Source organism: Bufo gargarizans, chromosome 5 (genome assembly GCF_014858855.1).
Source record: "Bufo gargarizans isolate SCDJY-AF-19 chromosome 5, ASM1485885v1, whole genome shotgun sequence".
In the NCBI taxonomy this organism is placed as follows: Eukaryota; Metazoa; Chordata; class Amphibia; order Anura; family Bufonidae; genus Bufo; species Bufo gargarizans.
In genome coordinates this window covers 107,408,657-107,430,683 of record NC_058084.1, presented here as the reverse complement: position 1 = coordinate 107,430,683, position 22,027 = coordinate 107,408,657, and the positions used below count along the sequence as shown (strand labels likewise).

General features: G+C 47.3%; 1 protein-coding gene across 1 annotated transcript in view; it reads right to left on the bottom strand.

Moving 5' to 3' along the window:
- The window catches only part of LOC122939328 (kelch-like protein 23), a 116,329-nt gene that overhangs the window by 26,008 nt on the left and 68,294 nt on the right, over positions 1 to 22,027 (bottom strand). The window lies entirely within an intron of this gene.

Genomic DNA, 22,027 nt, shown 5'->3' with positions numbered 1-22,027 from the left:
CCCGCCGCCAAGAGACTCCGCCTGCTACTGACCGCCGCCATCTGGGACCGAGCACCCCAAAGGCAGCTTCAAGGAGTTCCCTGGCATGGCACTTCTTCAAACAATGTGCTGACGACAAGACCCGAGTGGTTTGCACGCTGTGCCATCAGAGCCTGAAGCGAGGAATTAACGTTCTGAACCTGAGCACAACCTGCATGACCAGGCACCTGCATGCAAAGCATGAACTGCAGTGGAGTAAACACCTTAAAACCAAGGAAGTCACTCAGGCTCCCCCTGCTACCTCTTCTGCTGCTGCCGCCTCGGCCTATTCTGCTGCTGCCGCATCGGCCTCTTCCTCCGCCTCTGGAGGAACGTTGGCACCTGCCGCCCAGCAAACAGGGGATGTACCACCAACACCACCACCACCACCTCCGTCACCAAGCGTCTCAACCATGTCACACGCCAGCGTTCAGCTCTCCATCTCACAAACATTTGATAGAAAGCGTAAATTCCCACCTAGCCACCCTCGATCCCTGGCCCTGAATGCCAGCATTTCTAAACTACTGGCCTATGAAATGCTGTCATTTAGGCTGGTGGACACAGACAGCTTCAAACAGCTCATGTCGCTTGCTGTCCCACAGTATGTTGTTCCCAGCCGGCACTACTTCTCCAAGAGAGCCGTGCCTTCCCTGCACAACCAAGTATCCGATAAAATCAAGTGTGCACTGCGCAACGCCATCTGTAGCAAGGTCCACCTAACCACAGATACGTGGACCAGTAAGCACGGCCAGGGACGCTATATCTCCCTAACTGCACACTGGGTAAATGTAGTGGCAGCTGGGCCCCAGGCGGAGAGCTGTTTGGCGCACGTCCTTCCGCCGCCAAGGATCGCAGGGCAACATTCTTTGCCTCCTGTTGCCACCTCCTCCTTCTCGGCTTCCTCCTCCTCTTCTTCCACCTGCTCATCCAGTCAGCCACACACCTTCACCACCAACTTCAGCACAGCCCGGGGTAAACGTCAGCAGGCCATTCTGAAACTCATATGTTTGGGGGACAGGCCCCACACCGCACAGGAGTTGTGGCGGGGTATTGAACAACAGACCGACGAGTGGTTGCTGCCGGTGAGCCTCAAGCCCGGCCTGGTGGTGTGTGATAATGGGCGAAATCTCGTTGCAGCTCTGGGACTAGCCAATTTAACGCACATCCCTTGCTTGGCGCATGTGCTGAATTTGGTGGTGCAGAAGTTCATTCACAACTACCCCGACATGTCAGAGCTGCTGCATAAAGTGCGGGCCGTCTGTTCGCGCTTCCGGCGTTCACATCCTGCCGCTGCTCGCCTGTCTGCGCTACAGCGTAACTTCGGCCTTCCCGCTCACCGCCTCATATGCGACGTGCCCACCAGGTGGAACTCCACCTTGCACATGCTGGACAGACTGTGCGAGCAGCAGCAGGCCATAGTGGAGTTTCAGCTGCAGCACGCACGGGTCAGTCGCACTACAGAACAGCACCACTTCACCACCAATGACTGGGCCTCCATGCGAGACCTGTGTGCCCTGTTGCGCTGTTTCGAGTACTCCACCAACATGGCCAGTGGCGATGACACCGTTATCAGCGTTACAATACCACTTCTATGTCTCCTTGAGAAAACACTTAGGGCGATGATGGAAGAGGAGGTGGCCCAGGAGGAGGAGGAGGAGGAGGAGGAAGAGGGGTCATTTTTAGCACTTTCAGGCCAGTCTCTTCGAAGTGACTCAGAGGGAGGTTTTTGGCAACAGCAGAGGCCAGGTACAAATGTGGCCAGCCAGGGCCCACTACTGGAGGACGAGGAGGACGAGGATGAGGAGGAGGTGGAGGAGGATGAGGATGAAGCATGGTCACAGCGGGGTGGCACCCAACGCAGCTCGGGTCCATCACTGGTGCGTGGCTGGGGGGAAAGGCAGGACGATGACGATACGCCTCCCACAGAGGACAGCTTGTCCTTACCCCTGGGCAGCCTGGCACACATGAGCGACTACATGCTGCAGTGCCTGCGCAACGACAGCAGAGTTGCCCACATTTTAACCTGTGCGGACTACTGGGTTGCCACCCTGCTGGATCCACGCTACAAAGACAATGTGCCCACCTTACTTCCTGCACTGGAGCGTGATAGGAAGATGCGCGAGTACAAGCGCACGTTGGTAGACGCGCTACTGAGAGCATTCCCAAATGTCACAGGGGAACAAGTGGAAGCCCAAGGCCAAGGCAGAGGAGGAGCAAGAGGTCGCCAAGGCAGCTGTGTCACGGCCAGCTCCTCTGAGGGCAGGGTTAGCATGGCAGAGATGTGGAAAAGTTTTGTCAACACGCCACAGCTAACTGCACCACCACCTGATACGCAACGTGTTAGCAGGAGGCAACATTTCACTAACATGGTGGAACAGTACGTGTGCACACCCCTCCACGTACTGACTGATGGTTCGGCCCCATTCAACTTCTGGGTCTCTAAATTGTCCACGTGGCCAGAGCTAGCCTTTTATGCCTTGGAGGTGCTGGCCTGCCCGGCAGCCAGCGTTTTGTCTGAACGTGTATTCAGCACGGCAGGGGGCGTCATTACAGACAAACGCAGCCGCCTGTCTACAGCCAATGTGGACAAGCTGACGTTCATAAAAATGAACCAGGCATGGATCCCACAGGACCTGTCCGTCCCTTGTCCAGATTAGACATTAACTACCTCCCCATAACCATATATTATTGGACTCCAGGGCACTTCCTCATTCAATCCTATTTTTATTTTCATTTTACCATTATATTGCAAGGCTATGAATGAACCTCTCCTCTGCCTGTGTGCTAGGCCTAAATATATGCCAATGGATTGTTGCAGTGGTGGCTGACGTGAAGCCTCATTCTCTGCTATGACATGCAGACTGATTCTCTGGTGACATGAAGCCAGATTGTCTGTTACGGGACCTCTCTCCTCTGCCTGGGTGCTGGGCCTGAATTTATGACAATGGACTGTTGCAGTGGTGGCTGACGTGAAGCCTGATTCTCTGCTATGACATGCAGACTGATTCTCTGCTGACATGAAGCCAGATCCTCTGTTGCGGGACCTCTCTCCTCTGCCTGGGTGCTGGGCCTAAATTTATGAAAATGGACTGTTGCAGTGGTGGGTGACGTGAAGCCTCATTCTCTGCTATGACATGCAGACTGATTCTCTGCTGACATGAAGCCAGATTGTCTGTTACGGGACCTCTCTCCTCTGCCTGGGTGCTGGGCCTAAATATCTGACAATGGACTGTTGCATTGGTGGCTGACGTGAAGCCTGATTCTCTGCTATGATATGAAGACTGATTCTCTGCTGACATGAAGCCAGATTGTCTGTTACGGGACCTCTCTCCTCTGCCTGTGTGCTAGGCCTAAATATATGCCAATGGATTGTTGCAGTGGTGGCTGACATGAAGCCTGATTCTCTGCTATGACATGCAGACTAATTCTCTGCTGACATGAAGCCAGATTGTCTGTTACGGGACCTCTCTCCTCTGCCTGGGTGCTGGGCCTAAATTTATGACAATGGACTGTTGCAGTGGTGGCTGACGTGAAGCCTGATTCTCTGCTATGACATGCAGACTGATTCTCTGCTGACATGAAGCCAGATCCTCTGTTACGGGACCTCTCTCCTCTGCCTGGGTGCTGGGCCTAAATTTATGAAAATGGACTGTTGCAGTGGTGGGTGACGTGAAGCCTCATTCTCTGCTATGACATGCAGACTGATTCTCTGCTGACATGAAGCCAGATTGTCTGTTACGGGACCTCTCTCCTCTGCCTGGGTGCTGGGCCTGAATTTATGACAATGGACTGTTGCAGTGGTGGCTGACGTGAAGCCTGATTCTCTGCTATGACATGCAGACTAATTCTCTGCTGACATGAAGCCAGATTGTCTGTTACGGGACCTCTCTCCTCTGCCTGGGTGCTGGGCCTAAATTTATGAAAATGGACTCTTACAGTGGTGGGTGACGTGAAGCCTGATTCTCTGCTATGACATGAAGACTGATTCTCTGCTGACATGAAGCCAGATCCTCTGTTACGGGACCTCTCTCCTCTGCCTGGGTGCTGGGCCTAAATATCTGACAATGGACTGTTGCATTGGTGGCTGACGTGAAGCCTGATTCTCTGCTATGATATGAAGACTGATTCTCTGCTGACATGAAGCCAGATTGTCTGTTACGGGACCTCTCTCCTCTGCCTGTGTGCTAGGCCTAAATATATGCCAATGGATTGTTGCAGTGGTGGCTGACGTGAAGCCTGATTCTCTGCTATGACATGCAGACTGATTCTCTGGTGACATGAAGCCAGATCCTCTGTTACGGGACCTCTCTCCTCTGCCTGGGTGCTGGGCCTAAATTTATGAAAATGGACTGTTGCAGTGGTGGGTGACGTGAAGCCTGATTCTCTGCTATGACATGCAGACTGATTCTCTGGTGACATGAAGCCAGATTGTCTGTTACGGGACCTCTCTCCTCTGCCTGGGTGCTGGGCCTGAATTTATGACAATGGACTGTTGCAGTGGTGGCTGACGTGAAGCCTGATTCTCTGCTATGATATGAAGACTGATTCTCTGCTGACATGAAGCCAGATTGTCTGTTACGGGACCTCTCTCCTCTGCCTGGGTGCCGGGGCCTAAATATCTGAGAATGGACTGTTCCAGTGGTGGGTGACGGGAAGCCAGATTCTCTGCTATGGAACCTCTCTCCAATTGATTTTGGTTAATTTTTATTTATTTAATTTTTATTTTAATTAATTTCCCTATCCACATTTGTTTGCAGGGGATTTACCTACATGTTGCTGCCTTTTGCAGCCCTCTAGCCCTTTCCTGGGCTGTTTTACAGCCGTTTTAGTGCCGAAAAGTTCGGGTCCCCATTGACTTCAATGGGGTTCGGGTTCGGGACGAAGTTCGGATCGGGTTCGGATCCCGAACCCGAACATTTCCGGGATGTTCGGCCGAACTTCTCGAACCCGAACATCCAGGTGTTCGCTCAACTCTATTTAACAGTGATCATTTTTCTAAATATATTTAATTAACTAATTCCCACCCCTTAGAAGAAAATAAACATATACTTACCTGACTGTTGTCTTCCGTCTCCCCTGGTTACGGCCACCGCTCTTCTCAGGAATCGCGGTGGCCGTGCTTGCGCAGACGACTTCTTCTCTTCTCCTGGCCGGCAGCGCGCAGTCCAGAAAGCGCACGCCGAGGCCGCGCATGCGCTATGGTAATTCCTTACTGGCCAGTATAGTATAATTGTCAGGAAGAAGTCACCAGGGCGCATGCGCGGCCTCGGCATGCACGTTCAGTCCAGCGCGTGGCCGGGAGGAGACTTCAATCAAGATGGAGCCTGCCCCCTGCCGAGTGCCAAAACCAGGAAGCGGACAGCCAGGAGCAGGTAAGTATGAAACGGCGTGTTAAGAATACCCCTTTAATAAATGTATGACGTGCGTTCCTGGTGTAGGAATACCGAGTGGTATAGTGTGGCCTAAAATGTCCCTATATGTGTGTCACGGTGCTCCTACCTGGATACGGCTGGACCCCAGACTTTGGATCCTGATGAAACCTCCTCTGCAGATAAAGCATGGCCTAAATCTTTTATTAACAAGTACATTAGTAAGGAAGGGAACAATCTGACTAATCTGCAGAGACCACCATAATGCCTCAGCTGTTTTTGTAAAAGTGAGAACTGGAAGCGCAGCCACAAGGGTTGTCACCTATACCATACCTGTTTCCCTCTCCAGTACATCTAGTCCTGCCAGTCGCCACTGCAATGATTCTTGTAGAGAGGTTGACAGGGATGCTGGACAGAACATGCATAGGGCGCTCAGGTGCACAGTGTAGTTATAGGTGTTATCCTCCTTGTTAGCCTAAATGTATCCGACATAATTTCTACCGGAATCTCTGTTTTTACCCAGCTTACTTGACTTCTCTTAAGTATCAAGCCTACCACTGCCCAGTCACTTGAAAAATGTAAGCATTTGTTTTATTGGCGCTGATTTTCAAGTGTTTCTGCCTCAAAGCCAGCTCCAAAAAATGCTTCAAAACAGCCTCCCATTCATTTCAATGGGAAAAAAGAAAAAGTAAAGTAAAGTAAAAAGTGTGGAAAAAGGAAGCAGCATGCCCTATTTTGTGGAAGGATCATCTTTCATTGAAATGAATAGGATGCAAAAAATACAGGTCCATTTATTTAGTTTTCCGCACGTTTTTTGGTGCAGATCTGCTTCAAAAACCTGAAAATTCAGCTTTGAATTCAAGTGAACAACCATTGGTTAAAAAATAGCGGCAAAAACTTCATAAAAAATACTTTAAAAAATGCATTAAAAACATGCTTGATGCATTTTTGATCATTAAAAAAAAAAACACATGGATTCAGCGCTGGTTTTTTTAAGCTTGTTTTTCAAAATCAGTCATGTGATCTAAGTGAGTGAAATAAATAAATCAATCAAAGGAGTTTGTCTCCAGATTGACATAATATTAGGATTTGACACTCGTGTCCAACCAAAAGGGGTCCAACCTGTATGAAAGCATCATGCCGCTTTGTCTCCAGTCATCACTGCTTGGCTTCTGGCCTCTTATTGGCGGCCACCTAATTTACTTTTAGAAATTTCTAAGCAATACAGTCAGGATGGGGACTGATGGGACTGCTGCTAAGCTCTTCCCTGCTGTCAACAAAGTGTAATATCTGACACCTAGTGGCAAAATGATCTTTAACCAAAAAACATCTAGGAATTCCAGGACCAATGAATAAAAATCCCCCCCAAAAAAGCTTTTTTTGTCGTTTTAGGGTAAATGCACACGATCAGGATTGCGTGCGGATTTTCCGCTCAGATTTGGTCATGTACATTGTATTGTATCAGAATTTGAAATTCTAAATGCACATAATGCAGATTTTTTTTCCGCGTGGATTTTGACATGTGGTTTGGATTTTAAAATCCGCAGCATGTCAATTTATTTTATTTTTCCTGACCGGATTTTCTTCATTCACTTAGTAAAATCTGCATGCGGAAAATCCGCTATTTTGTTGGCACTCCACATGGAACAACAACCCAGATTTTTAAAATGACAAAATAAAATGCTGTGTCTTTTAATCCCTCACTGTTGGATTTCTTTAATGTTTTTGGATACTGCCAATCACTTGCAGTCCTAAAAGGCATCCATGTACTGCCACTTTGAAAGTTATGATGTCACTTCACTAACCATTGTTCTACAAAAGTCAAGCCACAGAAAAAAAAGTTTTGTACCTTTAACAATGGTAAACGCTATAAAATACCTTACTTGTTTTTCTTGTAACTACAGTTCAAGTGTCTACTCCTGTAAAACAAACGTGTAATTGTATCCTGCACAGTCCGGTAAAAAAAAAACTGTAATTTTTTTTTTTACAATGGAAATCTATAGTGAACGGATGCCACTGTAATTCTGAGGCATCCGTTTAATGTATACGTTTTTCGTATACATTAAAAGAATGGGAAAAACGTGATGTGAACCCTGCCTAAGAAGTATATTTTTTCTAGCCATTTTTCATGCATTTTGTTCTATACATACATTACTGTACAAAAATTGGTGTGGAAAAATGCAAAGTAAGAATGCTTTAAAAAAAATAGCAGTGTTAATGGTTTAAATTTTAATTTATTTTGCAGCAGGGCAACGACCCCAATCATACAGCCAATGTCATTATAAACTATCTTCAGGGGCGTGGCTAGGCTGCCGAACGAGATGGCCGCTTGAGTGAAGAGCTCCTGCACCTCAGCGACTGTAATCCTGCTAGCCCGTCTTAATTTACCGCACAAAAGCATTTAAGTGCTCCCATCGATGCACAGCCCCTCCGCTGACATTATGGGGAAAATGAGAAAGCATCTACAGAAATTGCAGGACGGCAATCTGGAGAACTACTTTGACTGGGGGAGACTCAAAGATGGCGCCGATGAGGCAGATAAGGCGGCTCTGGGATCCCCTATGAACCTGATGTTGCCGGCCCCGCAGCCCGTTCACCCTCTCCACCGGACATTTCCAGCAGCTCTAACCTGTTGACTGTTTCACCCCCGTCGCTCCCACCGACTCCTGAGGAGGCGAAAGCTGCAGGTCAAGCTCCGCATGTGATCCAAAATGGCGCCCGACCTCCGGCGCAGCGGGACCAACTGCTTAGCTTTCATCATCCCCAGCTACAGGCTGTGCACTCCGGAGACCAACTGCAGATGAGTGAGTACACCTCCTACAAAAGTGTACCTGTGGATCCCTTCCAAATGCTTCCTACCTCTGATAAGCCGGTCACTGAGGAATCTCTCAAGAATATGTTATTGGCCCTGAAAACTTTCCTGCAGGCAGATATAGCAGGATTAATTAAACCACTCTCTGCCAGGTTGCAGGCCACGGAAGACAGAGTGCAGCATGTGGAAGTGAAAATGGGGGACTTTGCCTCATCCCAAAATGATATTATTGACGCCCATAATGCCCTAGCTGATGAGCTGGAAGCGGTTAAGCTGAAAATGGCGGACCTGGAAGATCGTTCCAGGCGGAATAACATAAAATTCAGAGGTATCCCTGAAGATGTTGCCCCTCAGGAACTGCAAACCTATTTGAAGGGGCTAATAAGGGTACTTCTACCACAGATTCCAACACCTGATATGATAATTGACAGGGCTCACAGACTCCCTAAGCCTCCACATCTCGGCCCTAACATTCCGCGTGACACTTTGGCGCATATTCATTTCTTTCATACCAAGGAGGCAATTATGGCTGCTGCGAGAAATAAAGTTTCACTGCCTGCTCCGTACCAGAAGATCAAACTCTACACAGACCTGTCTATGGTCACCCTTCGCCGGCGCAAGGCACTACTACCTATTAGAGTTGAGCGAACACCTGGATGTTTGGGTTCGAGAAGTTCGGCCGAACTTCCCGGAAATGTTCGGGTTCGGGTTCCGAACCCGACCCGAACTTCGTCCCGAACCCGAACCCCATTGAAGTCAATGGGGACCCGAACTTTTCGGCACTAAAAAGGCTGTAAAACAGCCCAGGAAAGAGCTAGAGGGCTGCAAAAGGCCGCAACATGTAGGTAAATCCCCTGCAAACAAATGTGGATAGGGAAATTAATTAAAATAAAAATAAAATAAATAAAAATTAACCAATATCAATTGAAAAGAGGTCCCATAGCAGAGAATCTGGCTTCACGTCACCCACCACTGTAACAGTCCATTGTCAGATATTTAGGCCCAGCACCCAGGCAGAGGAGAGAGGTCCCTTAACAGAGAATCTGGCTTCATGTCAGCAGAGAATCAGTCTGCATGTCATAGCAGAGAATCAGGCTTCACGTCAGCCACCACTGTAACAGTCCATTGTCATATATTTAGGCCCAGGCAGAGGAGAGAGGTCCCGTAACAGAGAATCTGGCTTCATGTCAGCAGAGAATCAGTCTGCATGTCATAGCAGAGAATCAGGCTTCACGTCAGCCACCACTGTAACAGTCCATTGTCATATATTTAGGCCCAGGCACCCAGGCAGAGGAGAGAGGTCCCGTAACAGAGAATATGGCTTCATGTCAGCAGAGAATCAGTCTGCATGTCATAGCAGAGAATCAGGCTTCACGTCATCCACCACTGTAACAGTCCATTGTCATATATTTAGGCCCAGGCACCCAGGCAGAGGAGAGAGGTCCCGTAATAGAGAATCTGGCTTCATGTCAGCAGAGAATCAGTCTGCATGTCATAGCAGAGAATCAGGCTTCACGTCACCCAACATTGGAACAGTCCATTGGCATATATTTAGGCCCCGGCACCCAGACAGAGGAGAGGTTCATTCAACTTTGGGTTGCCTCGCAATATAATGGTAAAATTAAAATTAAAATTGAATTGAATGAGGAAGTGCCCTGGAGTACAATAATATATGGTTAAGGGGAGGTTGTTAATGTCTAATCTGCACAAGGGATGGACAGGTCCTGTGGGATCCATGCCTGGTTCATTTTTATGAACGTCAGCTTGTCCACATTGGCTGTAGACAGGCGGCTGGGTTTGTCTGTAATGACGCCCCCTGCCGTGCTGAATACACGTTCAGACAAAACGCTGGCCGCCGGGAAGGCCAGCACCTCCAAGGCATAAAAGGCTAGCTCTGGCCACGTGGACAATTTAGAGACCCAGAAGTTGAATGGGGCCGAACCATCAGTCAGTACGTGGAGGGGTGTGCACACGTACTGTTCCACCATGTTAGTGAAATGTTGCCTCCTGCTAACACGTTGCGTATCAGGTGGTGGTGCAGTTAGCTGTGGCGTGTTGACAAAACTTTTCCACATCTCTGCCATGCTAACCCTGCCCTCAGAGGAGCTGGCCGTGACACAGCTGCCTTGGCGACCTCTTGCTCCTCCTCTGCCTTGGCCTTGGGCTTCCACTTGTTCCCCTGTGACATTTGGGAATGCTCTCAGTAGTGCATCTACCAACGTGCGCTTGTACTCGTGCATCTTCCTATCACGCTCCAGTGCAGGAAGTAAGGTGGGCACATTGTCTTTGTAGCGTGGATCCAGCAGGGATGGCAACCCAGTAGTCCGCACACGTTAAAATGTGGGCAACTCTGCTGTCGTTGCGCAGGCACTGCAGCATGTAGTCGCTCATGTGTGCCAGGCTGCCCAGGGGTAAGGACAAGCTGTCCTCTGTGGGAGGCGTATCGTCATCGTCCTGCGTTTCCCCCCAGCCACGCACCAGTGATGGGCCCGAGCTGCGTTGGGTGCCGCCCCGCTGTGACCATGCTTCATCCTCATCCTCCTCCACCTCCTCCTCATCCTCGTCCTCCTCGTCCTCCAGTAGTGGGCCCTGGCTGGCCACATTTGTACCTGGCCTCTGCTGTTGCAAAAAACCTCCCTCTGAGTCACTTCGAAGAGACTGGCCTGAAAGTGCTAAAAATGACCCCTCTTCCTCCTCCTCCTCCTCCTCCTGGGCCACCTCCTCTGCCATCATCGCCCTAAGTGTTTTCTCAAGGAGACATAGAAGTGGTATTGTAACGCTGATAACGGCGTCATCGCCACTGGCCATGTTGGTGGAGTACTCGAAACAGTGCAACAGGGCACACAGGTCTCGCATGGAGGCCCAGTCATTGGTGGTGAAGTGGTGCTGTTCCGCAGTGCGACTGACCCGTGCGTGCTGCAGCTGAAACTCCACTATGGCCTGCTGCTGCTCGCACAGTCTGTCCAGCATGTGCAAGGTGGAGTTCCACCTGGTGGGCATGTCGCATATGAGGCGGTGAGCGGGAAGGCCGAAGTTACGCTGTAGCGCAGACAGGCGAGCAGCGGCAGGATGTGAACGCCGGAAGCGCGAACAGACGGCCCGCACTTTATGCAGCAGCTCTGACATGTTGGGGTAGTTGTGAATGAACTTCTGCACCACCAAATTCAGCACATGCGCCAGGCAAGGGATGTGCGTCAAACCGGCTAGTCCCAGAGCCGCAACGAGATTTCGCCCATTATCGCACACCACCAGGCCGGGCTTGAGGCTCACCGGCAGCAACCACTCGTCGGTCTGTTGTTCTATACCACGCCACAACTCCTGTGTGGTGTGGGGCCTGTTCCCCAAACATATGAGTTTCAGAATGGCCTGCTGACGTTTACCCCTGGCTGTGCTGAAGTTGGTGGTGAAGGTGTGTGGCTGACTGGATGAGCAGGTGGAAGAAGAGGAGGAGGAAGCCGAGTAGGAGGAGGTGGCAACAGGAGGCAAAGAATGTTGCCCTGTGATCCTTGGCGGCGGAAGGACGTGCGCCAAACAGCTCTCCGCCTGGGGCCCAGCTGCCACTACATTTACCCAGTGTGCAGTTAGGGAGATATAGCGTCCCTGGCCGTGTTTACTGGTCCACGTATCTGTGGTTAAGTGGACCTTGCCACAGATGGCGCTGCGCAGTGCACACTTGATTTTATCGGATACTTGGTTGTGCAGGGAAGGCACGGCTCTCTTGGAGAAGTAGTGGCGGCTGGGAACAACATACTGTGGGACAGCAAGCGACATGAGCTGTTTGAAGCTGTCTGTGTCCACCAGCCTAAATGACAGCATTTCATAGGCCAGTAGTTTAGAAATGCTGGCATTCAGAGCCAGGGATCGAGGGTGGCTAGGTGGGAATTTACGCTTTCTCTCAAATGTTTGTGAGATGGAGAGCTGAACGCTGCCGTGTGACATGGTTGAGATGCTTGGTGACGGAGGTGGTGGTGTTGGTGGTACATCCCCTGTTTGCTGGGCGGCAGGTGCCAACGTTCCTCCAGAGGCGGAGGAAGAGGCCGAGGCGGCAGCAGCAGAAGAGGCCTGAGGCGGCAGCAGCAGAAGAGGCCGAGGCAGCAGCAGCAGAAGAGGTAGCAGGGGGAGCCTGAGTGACTTCCTTGGTTTTAAGGTGTTTACTCCACTGCAGTTCATGCTTTGCATGCAGGTGCCTGGTCATGCAGGTTGTGCTCAGGTTCAGAACGTTAATGCTTCGCTTCAGGCTCTGATGGCACAGCGTGCAAACCACTCGGGTCTTGTAGTCAGCACATTGTTTGAAGAAGTGCCATGCCAGGGAACTCCTTGAAGCTGCCTTTGGGGTGCTCGGTCCCAGATGGCGGCGGTCAGTAGCAGGCGGAGTCTCTTGACGGCGGGTGTTCTGCTTTTGCCCACTGCTCCCTCTTTTGCTACACTGTTGGCTCGGTCTCACCACTGCCTCTTCCTCTGAACTGTGAAAGTCAGTGGCACGACCTTCATTCCATGTGGGGTCTAGGACCTCATCGTCCCCTGCATCGTCTTCCACCCAGTCTTGATCCCTGACCTCCTGTTCAGTCTGCACACTGCAGAAAGACGCAGCAGTTGGCACCTGTGTTTCGTCATCATCAGAGACATGCTGAGGTGGTATTCCCATGTCCTCATCATCAGGAAACATAAGTGGTTGTGGGTCAGTGCATTCTATGTCTTCCACCGCTGGGGAAGCGCTAGGTGGATGCCCTTGGGAAACCCTGCCAGCGGAGTCTTCAAACAGCATAAGAGACTGCTGCATAACTTGAGGCTCAGACAGTTTCCCTGGTATGCATGGGGGTGATGTGACAGACTGATGGGCTTGGTTTTCAGGCGCCATCTGTGCGCTTTCTGCAGAAGACTGGGTGGGAGATAATGTGAACGTGCTGGATCCACTGTCTGCCACCCAATTGACTAATGCCTGTACCTGCTCAGACCTTACCATCCTTAGAAACGGCTTTGGGCCCCACCAAATATCGCTGTAAATTATGGCGGCTACTGGGACCTGAGGTAGTTGGTACACTAGGACGTGTGGCTGTGGCAGAACGGCCACGTCCTCTCCCAGCACCAGAGGGTCCACTAACACCACAACGACCATGTCCGCGTCCGCGTCCTTTACTAGATGTTTTCCTCATTGTTATCGTTCACCACAACAACCAAAATATTATTTGGCCCAATGTATTGAATTCAAATTCTGGCCTTTTTTTACAGACACCTAACACTATCTGGCTATCTATTTAGGTACCGTATTACACTAATACAGGCACAGCAGTAACCACAGATTTAGCTGACTATAAATTTGAGGCCTATTATTTAGGCGCTGGGTGACAGTTATACGTTTACAGACAGAATAAGACTGGGATATGCACAGTAGCGTGTGTGTGAAGTTATTGAGAATGACCCTATGTGCACCTTGAATCTTATATACCCTTTTAGGGATAGATTTAATGTAGGTCTGATACAGCAGAAACCACTAAATTAGGAAATTGCAAAATTGGGAATTGTATTTCAACCCAGAACAAAAACTGTGCTTTGACGGACACTAAATAACTTGACCAGCTACAGCAATAACGACAGATTTGGATGACTATAAATTTGAGGCCTATTATTTAGGCGCTGGATGACAGGTATACGTTTACAGACAGAATTAGTCTGGGATATGCACAGTAGCGTGTGTGTGAAGTTATTGAGAATGACCCTATGTGCACCTTGAATCTTATATACCCTTTTAGGGATAGATTTAATGTAGGTCTTATACAGCAGAAACCACTAAATTAGGAAATTGCAAAATTGGGAATTGTATTTCAACCCAGAACAAAAACTGTGCTTTGACGGACACTAAATAACTTGACCAGCTACAGCAATAACGACAGATTTGGATGACTATAAATTTGAGGCCTATTATTTAGGCGCTGGGTGACAGGTATACGTTTACAGACAGAATTAGACTGGGATATGCACAGTAGCGTGTGTGTGAAGTTATTGAGAATGACCCTATGTGCACCTTGAATCTTATTTTCCCCTTTTATGGATAGATTTAATGTAGGTCTGATACAGTAGAAACCACTAAATTAGGAAATTGCTAAATTGGGAATTGTATTTCAACCCAGAACAAAAACTGTATTTTTACGGACACTAAATATCTTGACCAGCTACAGCAATAACGACAGATTTTGATGACTATAAATTTCAGGCCTATTATTTAGGCGCTGGGTGACAGGTATACGTTTACAGACAGAATTAGACTGGGATATGCACAGTAGCGTGTGTGTGAAGTTATTGAGAATGACCCTATGTGCACCTTGAATCTTATTTTCCCCTTTTATGGATAGATTTAATGTAGGTCTGATACAGTAGAAACCACTAAATTAGGAAATTGCTAAATTGGGAATTGTATTTAAACCCAGAACAAAAACTGTATTTTTACGGACACTAAATATCTTGACCAGCTACAGCAATAACGACAGATTTTGATGACTATAAATTTGAGGCCTATTATTTAGGCGCTGGGTGACAGGTATACGTTTACAGTCAGAATTAGACTGGGATATGGCCAAAAAATAACCACACTATTGATGGTTAAATGCACTTGGTGTGACAGCTTGACCCTGATGTAGGATATAGCCAAAAAACAACCACACTATTGAGGGTTAAATGCACTTGGTGACAGCTTGCCCCTGATGTAGTATATGGCCAAAAAATAACCACACTATTGATGGTTAAATGCACTTGGTGTGACAGCTTGACCCTGATGTAGGATATAGCCAAAAAACAACCACACTATTGAGGGTTAAATGCACTTGGTGACAGCTTGCCCCTGATGTAGTATATGGCCAAAAAATAACCACACTATTGATGGTTAAATGCACTTGGTGTGACAGCTTCACCCTGATGTAGGATATAGCCAAAAAACAACCACACTATTGAGGGTTAAATGCACTTGGTGACAGCTTTCCCCTGATGTAGTATATGGCCAAAAAATAACCACACTATTGATGGTTAAATGCACTTGGTGTGACAGCTTTACCCTGATGTAGGATATAGCCAAAAAACAACCACACTATTGAGGGTTAAATGCACTTGTGGCAGCTTGTGCTGGCGCACCACAAGACACAAGATGGCCGCCGATCACCCCAGAAAAAAGTGAATGAAAAACGCTCTGGGCAGCCTAAAAACAGTGAGCAATTGAATAGCAGCAGTTCAATCATCCACAGCTGCAGATCGATCAATGAATGAAGTCTTTTGGAGGAGTTAATCACTGCCTAATCTCGCCCTAACATCGCAGCTGCAACCTCTCCCTATACTGATCAGAGCAGAGTGACGTGCGGCGCTACGTGACTCCAGCTTAAATAGAGGCTGGGTCACATGCTGCACTGGCCAATCACAGCCATGCCAATAGTAGGCATGGCTGTGATGGCCTCTTGGGGCAAGTAGTATGACGCTTGTTGATTGGCTGCTTTGCAGCCTTTCAAAAAGCGACAAGAAAGCGACGAACACCGAACCCGAACCCGGACTTTTACGAAAATGTCCGGGTTCGGGTCCGTGTCACGGACACCCCAAAATTCGGTACGAACCCGAACTATACAGCTCGGGTTTGCTCATCCCTACTACCTATTACAACTGCTCTCCGAGATAAAGACTTTCCATACAAGTGGGGCTATCCCCTGAAGATTCTAATCTGCAAAAAACAGACAAACGCATGCCATCAAGACACTCCAAACAGACAGTGGAATATACTATATGGGGATTGATACATGGAACTATTGCCACTAATCCAATTTTAGAAGACTTTCCTGCATTTTATCTGTATTTATCTGCATATTTATTGCTGTTATTATCGCTGCTATCCTCCAATTGCTACTGATATTGTTGATATTGATCACTGTCATATTGCTATTGCTGCTAAAATCATTTGTATTTAAGTATTGTTATTGTTTTATGTCTATAACATTTTAAACATTTAATAAATTGTCCTCCATGTACCCATAAATAGAGTGCCTGCTCATCAATATCCTATTTTTAAACGCATGCCATCAAGACCCTGGAAGAAGGGAAACAGCTACTCCATCTTTGGCAGATTCCATTATCCTCCAGTATTGCGGATGCTGACCCTACTACAATGGTTCCTGCTACCCCACGTACATCAGAGGGCTGATGCCCTGAGCTTCTCCTCCATGGTTACCATGTTATAAGTTAGACCACCGCAGCAGCGGTGCATTGTTTTTTCTACTCTATTAGGACTCACTGTGTTATTCTTGTTGGGCGTCCTAACAGTAATGTACAAGATTTGGTGCAGGTCCTCCGTCACCACTAACCATTTTGGTTTACTCCGAATCTAGCATTGAACTCCTGCCCTGTTTTCATCTAGACGGCTACATCCGTCCGGTTTTCTGCTTACTAAGTTTTAGAAGGTACTCCCGTCTCATTTGTTTTGATTATTATTCTTCCCTCCCTCCCTCTTTCCTCCCTTTCTTCCCCATTATAGAGCCTTTAGTACTTGCAGCTTTGACGTATTGTTACTGGATACCTATATTGTGTCTCTTCACCTTCTCCAGGGGTTAATATAGTTGTTTCTTTTCACATCATGGGTCTCAAGTTCATGTCCCTTAATGTTAAAAGCCTTAATTGTCCTCAGAAAAGGTCTTATATGTGGAAAGAAGCTCTGACAGCTAACGCTGATATTTTATGTATACAGGAAACCCATTTACTGCAAGCGGATGCCGATAGAGTTCATCATCGCCTGTTTCCCACCATCCTGCAATCACACTGTGACAAGAAAAAGAGAGGTACCCTAATCGCTGTCAAAAACACTGTTTCCTACACCCCTATCAAATCCAAGATTGACCCACAAGGGCGCTACATTATTCTTGTTTGTTCCATCAACAACATCACGTACACACTGGTTAACCTATACGCCCCTAACTCCCGTCAATTGGCTTTTTTACATAAACTCATGCGCAATGTGAATAAGCTAAAACAAGAGAAAGTACTCCTTTGCAGAGATTTTAACACTGTTCTACAGCCCACCATTGACTCCACAACCTCTACGAGGCGGCCAGATGCAGGAGTTGCTTCCTTCTTGCACGCTGAGGGCCTTACAGATGTGTGGAGAGCTCAACACAGCCTCGAAAGAGATTTTACCTTTTTCTCCCCTATACACGTGTCTTATTCGCGAATAATCCACGTTTATAGTGGATCACTCCTCTCTACTTCATACACTTTCTACGGACATCGGCCTTATTAAATGGTCAGACTACGCCCCGATCACCCTTGAAGAAAAATTTCAATCATTAAGACCCCCTATCTGGAGGAATAACACATTTCTCTATAACAATCCAAAGCATGTGTTGGAACTGACTGCACAATTGAATGAATACTTTCTATTTAATAAAGGCTCAGTTTCAAACAGATTTATCCTGTGGCAAGCCCACAAAGCGTACATGAGGGGCTCTTTGATTAAACTGAACTCCATGGTTAAGAAACTCAGGGAGAGAGACATTACACAGACACTAGAGCACATTGCTGAGCTAGAGGCCATAAACAAACCCGCCCCGACCCCTCAGTGTTCCAATGAACTTAGAGTGGCACGGAATAAGCTTAGTAGCTTACTTCTCCAAAATTACCACAAATCCCTCCTAAGGCTTTACTCTAAGTACTACTCTCAGGATAACAAAGCAGGCAGACTCTTAGCACAACAACTGAAAGCTCAACAGTCAAAATCCAAAATACCTCATTTGATTCATTCCACGACTAAGGCAAAACTGACAGACCCCCGTGATATTGCCAATCAATTTAAACTATATTACCAATCGCTTTATAACTTGAAAGATAGCACCCCTCTACTAGAGAATTACTCTGCCTTGGTAGCAAACTTCCTTTCACAGGCGTCCCTCCCCACTCTCACTCAGCCACAATTACAGTCCCTTAATACGCCAATTTCACTCACAGAAATTAAAAAGGTAATTACGTCTCTACCTCTGGGCAAATCCCCAGGACCTGATGGGCTTTCTAATGAATACTTTCGCCAATTTCATCCTGTTCTTGCTTCCCTACATGCCCGAGCTGTTTAATGCAGTACAGGAGGGACAGTCTTTCCCCCCAGACATGTTGGAAGCATTAATAGTCACCATCCCGAAACCGGATAAGGCGCCAGATACACCCCAGAATTTCCGCCCCATCTCACTGCTTAACTCTGACATAAATTTTTTTGCCAAGATTGTTGCCAATAGATTAACTCCACTCCTCCCATCACTGATCCATCCAGACCAGACTGGTTTTGTGACTGGCCGACAAGCTTCTGATAACACTAGGCGGATTGTAGACTTGTTTAACTACGCCGAGGTGCATGATTCCCCTATGCTGGCGTTTACACTGGATGCCGAAAAAGCGTTTGATCGCTTGCATTGGGATTATGCATTCTCTGCCCTCCGCCACATGGGCTTCTCAGGCCAAATACTGCAGGCTATCAATAGTTTATATTCCTCTCCTTCAGCGAAGGTCTGGGTTAACGGCGTAGTGTCAGATCCCTTTGAAATTACTAACGGATCCAGACAGGGTTGCCCCTTATCACCTTTACTGTTTATTCTGGCTCTGGAACCCTTGGCAAAAACTATAAGGAACTCATCTTTGTTAACGGGAGTGGAAATAGGAGGGAGGTCCCACAAAATCACACTCTACGCGGATGATATCATTCTCACACTAACTGACCCCTGCAATTCTTTAGACGCTGCCCTTAAAATTATTTCACATTATGGATCCCTCTACTATAAAATAATACCAAATCCCAAGCTCTCCCCATCAACATCCCACAGGCAGTAGTAGCCTCTCTGAAATCCTTCCATGACCTGGATTGGCAATCATCAGAAATCCCATACCTAGGAGTTAAGATTACTTCGCCCTGCTCCTTACTGTACAGTAGAAACTACCACCCCCTTCTAGACACCATGTTGAGCGACTTTAGCAGCTTTTCTATGAAAACAGTATCTTGGGTGGGTAGAGTGGCATCTTTTCAAATGATGACTCTTCCTAAGCTTATCTATATATTTAGGGCCCTCCCAATTCCGGTCCCTGCCTCATTTTTCAAGAAAGCACAGATGATTCTGGGTAAATACATCTGGGGACCGACCACTCCTAGGGTAGCATGGACTTTATTGTCTAAGAAAAAGCATACAGGGAGTGCAGAATTATTAGGCAAATGAGTATTTTGACCACATCATCCTCTTTATGCATGTTGTCTTACTCCAAGCTGTATAGGCTCGAAAGCCTACTACCAATTAAGCATATTAGGTGATGTGCATCTCAGTAATGAGAAGGGGTGTGGTCTAATGACATCAACACCCTATATCAGGTGTGCATAATTATTAGGCAACTTCCTTTCCTTTGGCAAAATGGGTCAAAAGAAGGACTTGACAAGCTCAGAAAAGTCAAAAATAGTGAGATATCTTGCAGAGGGATGCAGCACTTTTAAAATTGCAAAGCTTCTGAAGCGTGATCATCGAACAATCAAGCGTTTCATTCAAAATAGTCAACAGGGTCGCAAGAAGCGTGTGGAAAAACCAAGGCGCAAAATAACTGCCCATGAACTGAGAAAAGTCAAGCGTGCAGCTGCCAAGATGCCACTTGCCACCAGTTTGGCCATATTTCAGAGCTGCAACATCACTGGAGTGCCCAAAAGCACAAGGTGTGCAATACTCAGAGACATGGCCAAGGTAAGAAAGGCCAGATGGATGGGCCCATGGCTGGATTGGTAAAGGGCAGAGAGCTCCAGTCCGACTCAGACGCCAGCAAGGTGGAGGTGGAGTACTGGTTTAGGCTGGTATCATCAAAGATGAGCTTGTGGGGCCTTTTCGGGTTGAGGATGGAGTCAAGCTCAACTCCCAGTCCTACTGCCAGTTTCTGGAAGACACCTTCTTCAAGCAGTGGTACAGGAAGAAGTCTGCATCCTTCAAGAAAAACATAATTTTCATGCAGGACAATGCTCCATCACACGCGTCCAAGTACTCCACAGCGTGGCTGGCAAGAAAGGGTATAAAAGAAGAAAATCTAATGACATGACCTACTTGTTCACCTGATCTGAACCCCATTGATAACCTGTGGTCCATCATCAAATGTGAGATTTACAAGGAGGGAAAACAGTACACCTCTCTGAACAGTGTCTGGGAGGCTGTGGTTGCTGCTGCACGCAATGTTGATGGTGAACAGATCAAAACACTGACAGAATCCATGGATGGCAGGCTTTTGAGTGTCCTTGCAAAGAAAGGTGGCTATATTGGTCACTGATTTGTTTTTGTTTTGTTTTTGAATGTCAGAAATGTATATTTGTGAATGTTGAGATGTTATATTGGTTTCACTGGTAAAAATAAATAATTGAAATGGGTATATATTTGTTTTTTGTTAAGTTGCCTAATAATTATGCACAGTAATAGTCACCTGCACACACAGATATCCCCCTAAAATAGCTAAAACTAAAAACAAACTAAAAACTACTTCCAAAAATATTCAGCTTTGATATTAATGAGTTTTTTGGGTTCATTGAGAACATGGTTGTTGTTCAATAATAAAATTAATCCTCAAAAATACAACTTGCCTAATAATTCTGCACTCCCTGTATTGGTGGACTAGGTCTTCCTGATATCAGAGACTATTACCGAGCAATAGCACTCTCCTTTGCCCGGGAATGGTGGACCCCGGATGATACAAAAGCCTGGATCCAGATCGAATCGCACGCAATAAAACACGCTTCTTTAAAAGATTAACTGATCCACTTGCTTTGGAACCCATCCCACCCACACGCCGACCTCTTAACGATAAAACATGTTAGTAACCTATGGTCCACAGTTCACAACGTACAGAGGGATGCGAAATCCACTCTCTTACAGCACGCCACGACTAGAACGCTGGAACTAACTATCCCTGACATAAACTTGACACACTGGCGAGAAAAAGGGATCACTTCCTTATCCCAATATGTCAGACGGCTCTCTCCTCTCCTTCGACTTACTCCACCGCCTATTCACATTGCCGCATGCAGAATTCTATAATTATCTAAGAATCCGACACTTTGTTGCAAAAGTTACGCAAGATCCACCCTCAATAAATTCCGACGTATTGAGAATGTTCCAATTTCCGTTCCTCTTTAAAAAACACACCACGCAATATGTGTATGATGTGTTGGGGGACAAAGCTACTTTCACCAAAACCTTACCCATTAAGAAATGGGAACTGGCGTTGGGGAAGTCCTTTACGGACGAGAACTGGGTTCTTGACATTAAATTCTTGGTCTCCAACTTCAAATGTGTTACCCACTACGAAGCGGGATTGAAAACCCTCCTGCATTGGTACTTCACTCCGCAGAGACTACACACCATTTACCCCTCAGCCTCCCCTCATTGCTGGAGAGGATGCGGCGCTAAAGGTTCTCTACTTCACATCTTGTGGGCATGCCCTACAATCATCCCTTACTGGCACAGTGTTTTTGACTTGATTTCTGGGGTATTAGCCCAGGTTGTGGAACCTCTCCCCGAATTGGCTCTCTTGTTCCTGGGTATTCAGAATATCCCCCCTGAATGCAGGAACATTGTGGGACATATCTTACTTAGCGCTAAACTGATCATTACACGATACTGGAAGCAATCAGCTTCACCAACCTTAGCTGAGGTCATACAAGAGGTCAACACTAGGGATGAGCGAACCCGAACTGTATAGTTCGGGTTCGTACCGAATTTTGGGGTGTCCGTGACACGGACCCGAACCCGGACATTTTCGTAAAAGTCCGGGTTCGGGTTCGGTGTTCGTCGCTTTCTTCGCGCTT